Below are 12,159 nucleotides of genomic sequence, written 5' to 3' on the forward strand. Positions count from 1 at the left end.
GTATATATATTAATAAGAAGCTTAACAGCTTGGTGATTATGTGTGTGTGATTCGTAATACAAATGGATCAGGTTGATCAACACTCCTATCGCAAGAAACAAGGCTCCGTTTAAGCACTTTTGACCATGATCTAAAATTTAATTTTGCATGTCATCAACATTTATAATTCCAATTTACATTATATCGATTTGCGATTCATACATATTTGCATTATCAATAAATTTTTATTGAATATTTATCTCTTAATTCATGTGAAACAAGGATTGCATATATCTCACGTAATATCTGTCAATTCAATATAATAATATTATAACATTTTAAATCATCTTTTTTTTAGGATTTTAGATTAAAAGGCAAAGCAACTCATAGAAAAAGCATTAGTGATATTCTAAAAGGTAAATTAAAAAAAGATAGAATGATATTTGTTAGAGTTTTATGTATATAATTAGACTATTTTTAACTTTTTTAATATTAGTCAAAAATGAGTATTACATTAAGTAATTTAGTTTCAGGTGAAATTTACTTTATTATAATTTTTTATGTGTATTACACACTTACATTAGGATATTTGGTTTCGGGTGAATTTTACTTTGTTATTATTTTTTTTAGAATCTAAAAAATTTTGTAAATTAATTTTTCATTCAAAATATTTCCTTTAAATTTTGAAAATTACTAAAATACTAAATTATTTTTATATACTTTTTAAATTATGAAAATAGAAAACGACATTTCTGTTTTGTTTTTATTTTTTAAAAAATTTTTGTTATCATGTGTCCTAAGAACATAGGTTAAACATACTATAAAAAAATTAATGTTATTTGTTACCTAGATTATTTCTTTATCAATAATAGGTTTACCATTGTAATTATTTTTTAGTGAGAGTACATAAAAAAAAGTACATAGTATATAAGGTGTAATAACTCAACAAATATTTTCTAAGGGGGATTTTTCATTCTCTCCAATAATGAGAAGAACCTATCTCTCTCCCTCTCTTAATCCCTTCTGATTCATCAAACCATCAACATCACAGCTTGAACAGCTTAGGGCATGAGATTTTCTTCATGGTGCGGTGAGCGTGGAGAGCAACCAAGCTGTGAATCAAAAAAAAAGAAAAAGTTGTGAATTGAGATCAATCCAATTTTGCCATTCTCTTTCTATCCCTAATTTTTCTTTCGACATTTTCTTTTCCCCATTCTTACCTCTTCCTTCAAACTCATCCAATAGAGTTTGATGAGAGGCTATTTCGCAAGATTTTTTCTTGGTGAACATAGCTGTTCCGATCAACGAGTTGGAAGGAAGAAGATCTGAATCCCTATTACTCTGTGATTCATTGATTTCTCAAAATGGCAAACATGGCAAACAGATCCTCCCATTGCAGAGGTCGTGGAGCTACATTGGCTTGCTCTCATTGCAACAAGCAAGGCCACACAGAAGATGTATGCTATAAGAAACATGGGTACTCCTCCCACTTCTACCAATGGCAGCAACATAACACCACCATCAATCACGTGATCACTGAGGGGCATGATGATATACTCAGTGACAAACAATTCCAGCTCAATTGTCTCCAAGAGAACATTGGAATATCAAGATCTGGATTCACTCCAGAGCAAAGATTTGCCTTGTTAGAGTTGATCAAAGACAAAAGTGTGCAGCAACAACCTCATAATGCAAATCAAACTTTGACTAATTCCATTCACACTTCCACTCCAGGTAAAACCATTGCATTACATTTTAATGCGAGAATTATGAACATTATCACTCCAAAATCTGCACTATGGATCATTGATTCCGGTGCAACAGATCATGTGACTTTTGACTTAAAAGATTTTGCAAGTTTTCAAAATATTGATCCAATCAATGTGATATTGCCAAATGGAACCAAAACTATTAGCACCATCATTGGCACAATCACATTCTCTAAAAATTTTTTTCTCAAAAATGTTTTATACATTCCTTCTTTTGATTTTAAATTGATATCTGTGTCAAAGTTAACCTCAAACTTACATTACAGTGAGCACAACAATATTTGGCATCTTAGATTAGGACACATACCCATGCATAAATTGATTTTTCTGAAGAAGTATTATCCTTTTATAGATAGTATTGCTTCAAATTTTCCTTGTGATTCATGTCATTTTGCAAAACAAAAGAAATTATCTTTTAATCTTAGTACAACTAAAATAAAAGATTGTTTTGATTTAGTTCATATGGATATCTGGGGTCCTATTTCTGTCCCTTCCAATGAAGGACATAGGTATTTTTTGACTGTGGTGGATGGTAAGAGCAAATTCACTTGGATTTTTTTTATGAAAACCAAATCTGAAGCATCACAATTGGTTATTAATTTTGTGAATTTTGTCAGAGTACATTTTGAAAAACAAGTTAAGTGTATAAGGACCGACAATGGGCCAGAATTCACTCTAAAATCTTTTTTTGCATCAACTGGAATTTTACACCAAACTTCTTGTGTAGAAACACTAGAGCAAAACGGGATTGTAGAGAGAAAACACCAGCATATTTTAGGTGTTGCTAGAGCACTATTATTTCAATCAGGAATTCCACATTGTTTTTGGCAATATGCAGTTGCTCACGCCATTCACCTAATTAATAGGTTGCCCAGCACTAACCTGAATAATGCTAGTCCTTATAAGCTTTTGTATGGCAACTTACCTGACCTTTCATATTTAAGAGTATTTGGTTCTCTTGCATATGCCTCCACATTAACAAATTCAAGAACAAAATTAGACCCAAGAGCCAGAAAAACAGCTTTTCTTGGTTTTAAATTAGGAACAAAGGGTTTTCGACTTATTGATTTAAAATCAAAGGAAATTTTCATATCCAGAAATGTAATTTTTTATGAAACTCATTTTCCATTTTTACATTCCACTAGCACTGACATTTCTGTAGTGCCCATTCGTACTCCACAATGCATTGATCTTTTTCAATATGATACACCATCCACACATCATTTGCAATCACCCACACATACCACACTCATAGATTCAAATGAACATTTCTCAAGCTCAATGCACTCACCAATTTCCTCACACACCATTGCACCCATTACCACACCACACACTGATAATGCACCTGCATCACAACACTCTGACATCACACATGACTGCATTACTAGAAAGTCTGAAAGAGTCAAGAAACCGCCTGCTTATTTGAAGAACTATCATTGTTTGACAACTCACACAGCTCACTCTAGCAATGTTTCCAACTCTAACTCTTTATATCCTATCTCACAACACTTGTCATATGATAAACTAACCCCGAAATATAAGTCACTTTCTCTAGCCATCACCTCAAATCAAGAACCTAGCACTTATGAGGAAGCGGCTGCACATGAATGTTGGAGAAAGGCAATACAAGATGAATTGACAGCTCTAGATCAGAACAGAACTTGGTGTCTCACTGAACTCCCAAAAGACAAGAAGGCTGTGAGTTGCAAATGAGTTTTTCGGGTAAAATTCAATCCCGATGGCACCATAGAGAGACACAAAGCGAGGCTAGTTGCAAAAGGATTCACTCAAGTGCAAGGAGTAGATTATGGTGATACTTTTAGTCCAGTTGTCAAAATGACTACCCTACGAGTAATGTTAGCATTAGCAGCGGCAAAGAAATGGCATTTGAAACAGCTGGATGTCAACACTGCCTTCCTTCATGGAGATTTGGACAAAGAAGTTTATATGAAGATACCACCCGGTTTGGCTGTGTCACAACCAGGTTTGGTTTGTAAATTGCAAAAATCTCTATATGGGCTTAAGCAAGCAAGCAGGCAATGGAACATTAAGCTCACTCAGACTCTTGTGGATGCTGGTTATAAGCAGTTTTTTGATGATCATTCACTCTTCATTAAGAAACAATCTGAAAGTTTCACTGCCATTCTAGTATATATTGATGAGTTGGTTAACCAGGAACGACATTGGTGAAATCAATACCATCAAGCAAATTTTCGATGACAAATTCAAAATAAAGGATCTTGGTGATCTCAAATACTTCTTGGGAATGGAAGTAGCACGCTCTAACTCTGGAATTCACATTTATCAGCGGAAGTACACCATGGACCTTCTCAGAGATTTTGGTTATCTAGATTGCAAGCCTCTCTCTACTCCATTTGATTATAGTCAGAAACTTTCAAAGGAATCAGGTACCATTTTAACAGACAACACTGTTTACAGACAGCTCATCGGCCGACTCCTTTACCTCACAAATACTAGACCCGATATCTCTTATGCTGTGGGACGTTTGAGCCAATTTTTGGACTGTGCAACAACTTCTCACCTACAGGCTGCTTTTCGTGTACTCCGATATTTAAAAGGCCGACCTGCAACTGGTCTCTTCTTCTCCTCTACTTCTAATCTGCATCTCACTGGATTTGCCGATGCTGACTGGGCTACCTGTGCCGATACTCGTCGCTCCATTTCCGGTTATTGCTTCATGCTTGGGAACTCGCTCATTAGCTGGAAGAGTAAAAAGCAAACCACAGTTGCCAAGTCCTCTGCAGAAGCTGAATATAGGTCTCTTGCTGTTGCCACTTGTGAAGCTAGTTGGTTATCTTTCTTAATGGATTTCATTGGCTTGCCGCTTCAAAAGTCTATCACTCTATTCTGTGACAACCAGTCAGCCATTCACATTGCCAATAATCCCATTTTTCATGAAAGAACTAAACACATTGAAGTGGACTGCCACATTGTTCGTGAAAAGCATTTGTCTGGTCTCATTCATCTTATGCCAGTTCGTTCCAAGGATCAACTTGCTGATTTTCTTACCAAAGCTCTGCCACCGGGTCCTTTTCTTGCCAATGTTTCCAAGCTAGGATTGTTAGATTTACACAATTCTAGCTTGCGGGAGGGTGTTACCTAGATTATTTCTTTATCAATAATAGGTTTACCATTGTAATTATTTTTTAGTGAGAGTACATAAAAAAAAGTACATAGTATATAAGGTGTAATAACTCAACAAATATTTTCTAAGGGGGATTTTTCATTCTCTCCAATAATGAGAAGAACCTATCTCTCTCCCTCTCTTAATCCCTTCTGATTCATCAAACCATCAACATCACAGCTTGAACAGTTTAGGGCATGAGATTTTCTTCAGATTATTTCTATATATTAAAAACGTAAAACATTTTATTTTTACAAAAAATAACATTAAAATATTCTTTTTATATTATCATATACTTAACCTATGTCCTAACATACAATAACAAAATTCTTTTTTAAATTATAAAAATAGAAACGAATTTAAAAAATTAAAGTTGCATACCTCAGTTCGGTACAACACACATATGCAAGTAAATGGACATTGACGAAAAAATTGGACCAAAGATGCAGTCTTTCATTTAATACTATTTTTAAAAGGGTTTTTTTTAATTTAAATAAAGACGAAATACTTAATTTGCTTCCTCAAATTTCTAACTCGATTTAGATTAATTTTTTATTTTTTAAAATAATTAAATAAATCTCTTATATTCAAAATCGTGAATTCCTATCAGTCTAAAAATTAAGAAACGTTTTAATAACACTGAGATGTACAGTTAAATGCCAAATTAGCACTTAACTAAATGACGTCGTTTAGTGATGAACCTCTCATTACAGCAAAATGATACCGATTTGTCCCAATAATTTATCCTCCCCAATCAAAAAACTCTCAAACGGTCTCTTCATTACTTAAAGTTTTTTTCTTACCAAAAATTGCAATACATTCTCGTCACCCTCATCACCTCTTCATCTTCCTCAAGACAGTGTCATTGCAGCTCACCGACGGTCGTCTGCTGTCCCCTCATTTGATCAGCGAAATTTTTCATTTCTGTCAACATCATCAGCTGCAAACATTTTCTCCGGTGAACAGTAAGGATTTAAGTTTTTTTATTTTTTTTCACTGTGTTGATGTTAGTTGGGTGATTACCATAGTATGTTGTGATTCTGATATTTGCATTTAACTTTTTTGAATATTTTCTATTATCCATTTTTTTGGTGGTTGTGTTCTAGGGTTTAGAATTTCTATTTTTGCTTGCAAAGTTAAATGTATCTGATAGTGTGTAGTTAACGGTTTGTTAGTTAATGGTTTGTTAGTATGTGATTGTTTAACATTTTTTGAAAATTAGAAATTTTTTTAATGGTGAACTCTAATATATTTTGTTGTATTTTTTTCAGATGAGTGATCGACCGAGGCTCATTTTTCCCCATGGAGGGAGGTTTGAGACCAAGTTTCTGATGGAAGATTTGTATACACATCAAATCAAACTGATGAATGGCTTAGAGTTGATATAAATTACCTAGATGTTTTTGCCATAATTAGTTACTATAAGGAGTTGGGTTATGATAAAGCTAATGCTTGCTGGTACTTGGATCCTAAGATGGTTTAGAATACGGTTTGAGGAGGTTGAAGCTGGACCAGGATCTAAGGGATATGGTTAGTCTCTGCCGCTAAAACGATAATGTCATCCATATCTATTTTGAACATGGTCCCTCTGTCCCTGAGTTTATAGATTATATAGAACTGTCTAATGATAATGAATGTGTTGGTGGAGGAGGTGACAAGAATGACTTAGAACAATACAATTGTGTTAAGAAAATCAACATAATTTTAAGCCAATTGTCTGTCTTTACTGAGCAGGAGACTCCAACACTACCTAGTGAACCAATTGTACAACCAAATACTAAGTCATCTGGACTCATATCCCAACTCACACCACAGCCAACGCCACCATACTACAGCCCATACCATAGCCCACTATCAACATGCCCTTATCACAACTGATTCTCATTGCTCCCAAGAAAAATCGCATAAGCACCAAGCCATTGTCTCAACCAAATTCGATTACACCCACTCTCCCAACTTAGAAAAAAAAACACAAAAATTGCACAAATTGTTTAGAGCAATTTTACCACCAAACCAACAAAAAAATTTGATGGCTTCAAATTTAACACTTCAACAAAGTCACTTAGAAAATATGTAACAAGATATGCCGACAAGAAGGAGTTGGGCTATGATAAAGTTGATGCTTGCTGGTACCTGAACTCTAAGATGGTTTAGAATACAGTTTGAGGAGATTAAAGATGGAACAGGATCTAAGAATATGGTTAGTCTCTGTTGCCAAAATGATAATGCCATTCATATCTATTTTGAACATGGTCCCTCTGTCCTTGAGTTTATAGATAGGGGTGTTCATAAAAAAAAATATGATTAACCGGTTAAAAAATCTTAACCACATTTTAGTTAATCAGTTTAATAAAACAATTTTAAAAACCATATCCATATCTTTTAGAATTGATTAACCAAAACCAAATTAAAAAAAATCGATTTTTAACCGATTAACCAAAACCAAATTAAAATCAAAACCTAATTTCAAAATGACAAAGCCTCTTCGACAAAACCAAATTCACTCTTCGCCGCCGTCAACAGTTCTTCTCCTCTGCCTCTTGCCGGAGCTCACCGGTGGTTCGTCGGACCTCTACCTCTTCGAGTCTTCACTTTGACTCACGACTCTGTCTCTCTACCTCAACTTCCCATTCGCGACTCTGTCTTCACTTTGATTCGTCGGAGTATCTCTCTTTTTCGGTTCTCTTCTTCTTTTGTCGGTGGCTCACCGAAGCTCATCAATTGAGGTAAGCCTCCTGCTTGCCTTTGGTTCTGAGTTCTGAGTTTTATCCTAAGTTTGTTATTTGGGTTTTTTCTATTTTGTTGATTGTTTTATTTTGTTCTTTCATTAGTATACTTCTGACTTCTTCATTTCAATGGATTAAAAATGTGCAGATTTTAAAATCGCTCAGTATTAAGCTCTTCATTTCAATGGATTCTGTTGTAAGTTTCTTCTTCACTGTGGTTCACTTTTTGATTGGTTAGGACTTAATTAATTTGTATGAATTGAATGGAAAATTGTTGTTCTAATTATCTGTCTCATTGAATGGAGAATTGTTGTTCTGGCTGCTGCATTATGCTATGTTTCTACAACATTACACTAAAAATCAGTTATTCTTTCAAAACCATTTTTTATTTTAATAACCAGTTAAAAATCAGTTTTAAAATTTGCTAACTGAATAATAATCAGTTTCATCATGTAAAACTAATTTGGTTAATTAATCAAGATTAAATTTTTTATTAACAAAAAATTGGTTTAATTTTTGGATTAACCAAACCATGTACACTCCTATTTATAGATTATATGGAACTGTATGATAATGATGAATGTGTTGGTGGAAGAGGTGATAAGAATGACTTAAAACAATATAATTGTGTTAAAGAAATTAACATAATTCTAAGCCAATTGTGTGTCTTTAATGAGACTCTAACACCACCTAGTGAGCCAATTGTGCATCCAAATACCAAGTCATCTAGACTCATACCCAACCCACACCATACCCCATACTACAGCCCACACCACAGTCTACACCACAGCCCACTATCAACATGCTTTTATCACAATTGATTTCAATGTCTCAACCAAATTCAATTACATCCACTCTCCCAATTCAAAAAAAAAAAACAAACACAAAAATTACACAATTTGTTTAAAAAAATTTCACTCTCAAACTAACAAAAAAATTTGGTGACTTCAAATTTAACACTTCAACAAAATCATAACAAGATTTGTAGGCAAGAAGACACCTCAAAAGCCAATCATTGGGATTGATGATGAATCATTCTGTTCATAAGTTACATCTATTACCTAATCTAGCACTAAATCAGAGGTAAAGCCATTTAAAAAAAGAAAGAAGTAAGATGGCAATACTTTAAACAAGAAAAAAGACAAGGTTGCACAAGAAGAGTTAACCCCTGATGACTCGAACTCTGAGAAGAATGGAGGATATGAATCCGATTAGCAGAGTTATGCTAAATTATATTTATACGTTATGCTAAATCATATTTGCTTGAGCTTATTTATTGTATTTTATTTAATTTAGTTTAATGTAATATATGATTTACTAAAATATATTCGTTTGGAATTATTTTATTTATTTAGTTCAATGTACTCTATATTCTTTTGCTGAATCATATTTGTTTGAATTTATTTATTGTATTTTATTTACTTTAGTTTAATGTAATATATAATTTGGTAAAGTATTTTGTTTAGAGTCATAATAAAATGGAAAGAGTACGCAAAGATAATAAAATTGTGAAAGAATGATAATGAAAGAAAAGAAAAGATGAAGAAATTTTATTGATCGTTGATTGATTGAATTGTTCACTATAAAGGTAAAACTAAGTATATATAGAGCATTGGCCTATGAAAGATAAAAGTAAATAAAGATAAGATAAAGATAAGATAGAGATAAAGATAAAGATAACTATAAGATAAGATAAAGACTAAAATTATAATTGAATTTGTGTATTCTGTTGGGCTGAATTTGTGGGTCGTGAGACGTCTTTATTGTTGTCATGGGTTAAGGTGGAAGAGTGATTTAATACGCCCCCGCAAGTTGGAGGATGAAAGATGTCAAGAATACAAAGCTTATTTAGATTAAGATGGAAGGGTTGAGGAGACAAAGGCTTGGTGAAGATGTCGGCTAGTTGCCCAGAAGAGGGAATTGGGAGAAGTTTCATCACTCCAGCTTGAGCTTTTTGTCGAACTAAGTGATAATCAACCTCTAAATATTTAGTCCGTTCATAAAAAACTGGGTTAGCAGCAATATGAAGAGCATTCTGATTACCACAATATAAAACCGGTGGGCGGATGGGAGAGATGCGTAAAAATTGTAACACATTTAGTATCCATTGAAGTTCACAAGTTGTGTTGGCAAGTGCACGATATTCTGCTTCCGTGGATGAGCGGGCAACGGTGGTTTGTTTCTTGGTCTTCCAATAGATTAAAGAACTGCCTAAGAAGAAACAATAACCTGTTAAAGATCGCCGAGTGTCAGGACATCCGGCCCAATCAGAGTCACTGAAGCCAAGAAGCTGAATTTCTAATTCCCTTGGAAAGAAAAGTCCTTTGACGGGACTAGTTTTCAGATATCGTAACACATGCTTGGCAGCTTGAAGATGAGATTCAGTTGGAGATGCCATGAATTGACTTAATTGTTGAGTGGCATACATGATGTCCGGTCGAGTAGTGGTGAGATAGATAAGACGGCCAAACCAAACGGCGATATACAAAAGGTTTGGATAGTAGGGGACTTTTGTCTTGATATAGTCTTGTGGTACTATCCATTGGAACAGAAGCAGGTTTAGCACATAATAAACCAGAATCCTCCAAAAGATCAAGACAATATTTTTTCTAAGATAAGCAAATTCCCTTTTCTGATTGAGCAACCTCAATACCCAAAAAATATTTTAATAGGCCCAAGTCTTTAATTCGAAAGTGTTGGTGTAAAATAGACTTAATGGCAACAAGTTCAGAAATGGAATTATCGGTGAGAACAATGTCGTCAACATAGACTAAAATGATAGAAATTTGATCACCAATGAATTTAACAAATAGGCTATAATCAGATGAGGTCTACTGATATCCATGAGATAGTAAAAGATGAGAAAGTTTGTCATACCACATACGACTAGATTGTCATAAACCATTCAGTGACTTTAGTAGCTTACAGCATTGATTCGGTTGAGGAAGAAGGAGAGGTTGTTGGAGAAAATAAAGAACTAGGTGGAGTTGGGTCAATGGGTATAGGTGAGGGTTCAACTGGAAGACTAACTGAATCTTGTTTTTGAGAAGGTGTGTTTGGCAATGTTGGGCTGAGTGTATAGAATTGGGCATTTTTTGTGACTAAGGGCAAGATCATTTCATAAAAAATTACGTTTCTAGAAATCTCAATTCTTTTATCTTCTAAAACATAAATAATATATCATTTAAAACCACTTTGAAAGCCAATAAATACAGCATTTTTGGCTCTTGGATCAAATTTTGATCTATTTGCCATTAGGGTAGAAACAAAACATAAGCATCCAAAAACTTTAAGGTCATGATAATTTGGTGGATGATTGAATAAAACATCAAATGGTGTTTTAAAATTAATTGTGGATGATGAAACTCTGTTAAGTAAATAAACAGCATGTCTAACAGCATAAGACCAAAAAGATGATGGTAAATTAGATTGAAACATAAGAGCACGAGCTATATTCAAAATATGTTGATGCTTGTGTTCTACCCTTCTATTTTGTTGAGGAGTTTCAACACAACTACGTTGATGAATAATGCTCTTTGAAGCATAAAAATCAGGTAAAATAAATTCTGGTCCATTATCGGAACGAATAGTTTTGACTTTGGAGTTGAATTGTGTTTCAATTAAAGTAATAAAATTTTTTATTTGATTTTGCACTTATCCTTTTGATTTTAATAAAGTAACTCATGTAAAGCGGCTAAAATCATCAACAATAGTAAAAAAATATTTATGATTATGAATAAAATTTTGCCGAAACAGACCCCAAATATCAAAATGTAATAAATCAAAACTTGCATTGGCTTTGTTAAAACTTTGAGAAAATGAAAGTTTCTTTTGTTTAGAAAGATGACAAATGTCACAAGCCTCATCATGATCCGTAGAGATAAAAGGAAATTGTTTATATAAATGATTAAGTGTTTGCTCATAAAGGTGTCCTAAACGAAAATGCCATATATTAGAAGGTGTAATGGGTGGAGATTGGATGGAATTTATGGAGTGTGTAATGGATAAATTTTTACCGAATTGGGTTCAAAGACATATAATCCCTCTCTCATTCTGGCCAAATCAATTGTCCCCAAATTGTTGCTCTGTAAGGTATAAGAAGAAGATAAAAAAGTTTTCACATGTGAATGCTGAAGTAATTTTTGAAACAGAGATAATATTAAAGTTGAAATGAGGTAAATAAAGAACATCATAAAGAACCAATGATGGTGAAAATTGAACGATGCCTTTATAAGAAACAGTAGTTTGAGAACCATTTGGTAAATGAACAATAATAGGAGAAATTTGTGTGTAAGAAATAAACCAAGATAAATTTGATGCAATGTGATCTGTGGCACCAGAATCAATGATCCAAGTATTTAAGAATGAATCTCGATTTGAAAAATTGTTAACAGTAGAAAAAGTATTGAAAGAACAAAGATAATGAGTAGTTGGACTTGAAAAAAAGCTCAAGTTGGTTTGAAGGACGAGCTTCTTCATTGAAAGGAAGTGCCATAAAAAAAAGTGTTGGGCTGACGAAAGGTCCAAAAGAGGCTCCGGA

The sequence above is a fragment of the Arachis duranensis genome, chromosome 9 (assembly GCF_000817695.3).
Source record: "Arachis duranensis cultivar V14167 chromosome 9, aradu.V14167.gnm2.J7QH, whole genome shotgun sequence".
Lineage (NCBI taxonomy): Eukaryota > Viridiplantae > Streptophyta > Magnoliopsida > Fabales > Fabaceae > Arachis > Arachis duranensis.